The sequence below is a fragment of the Rhineura floridana genome, chromosome 2 (assembly GCF_030035675.1).
Source record: "Rhineura floridana isolate rRhiFlo1 chromosome 2, rRhiFlo1.hap2, whole genome shotgun sequence".
Classification (NCBI taxonomy): Eukaryota; Metazoa; Chordata; class Lepidosauria; order Squamata; family Rhineuridae; genus Rhineura; species Rhineura floridana.
In genome coordinates this window covers 45,680,811-45,681,643 of record NC_084481.1, presented here as the reverse complement: position 1 = coordinate 45,681,643, position 833 = coordinate 45,680,811, and positions in this window count along the sequence as shown.

The following is an 833-nucleotide window of genomic DNA, read 5'->3' as shown; positions in this document are numbered from 1 at the left end:
AAATAGAAGAAAACCAAGGTTGATGGTTAATAGCACTTCGGATACATATGCCAGGGAGAAACAGCTTGGATTTGAGCCCGAGAAATCCTGTTTAACTAGAATTTGGATTGAATAGTTAGGCTGAAATCTAAACACTTGGGAGCAAGGCCCACTGAACACAGACAGTTGTTTTTACTTCTGCGTAAATATGCATTGGATCGGCTGAATATGTCGTTCTTATCGCAGTGGTGCAGTCTGATTTTAGAGTTTTAGCATCTAAACCCACTTAAATCCAAGGATTTAAGCATACTTCAGTATAGATTGCAGGTTTAACAATCAGATTTTATGAAAGCCGCTTAGAAGTTTTTACTATTGCGGTACATAAACTGCGTTAAACAGTTTTTTTTTAAACCCAAGCCCGTCGGTTTCATGGATTGACAGTGCATGTCCACTCAGAAGTAAGCCCTATTGAGTCCAATGGGATTTACTTCCAGATGAGTGTGTATAGGCTTGCAGTCCCAGTGGGGTAGGAGTGGAAAGACAACCAGACACATTGTTTTAAAACTTATTGCGGCCTTCGCATGCTTGCAACCATTTGTTTTTCTGCCCGTAGTCGACTTGGAGGCACATAACAACAACAAAATACCCCTGCCCGACCACTGCGTGACACAACCGAGGCTGTTAATAGTGATGTATGATGCCTGCTGCTCGACTGTCAGGAGCATCCAGGATAGCAGCACTTCTGTTATGGAATTCCCTCCCTATGAACAAGCATCTTGTTAGTTTCAGACGCTTTTACTCAAGCTTGATGTATTGCATAATTATACATAATATTGTTTTATGTATTTCTTGAT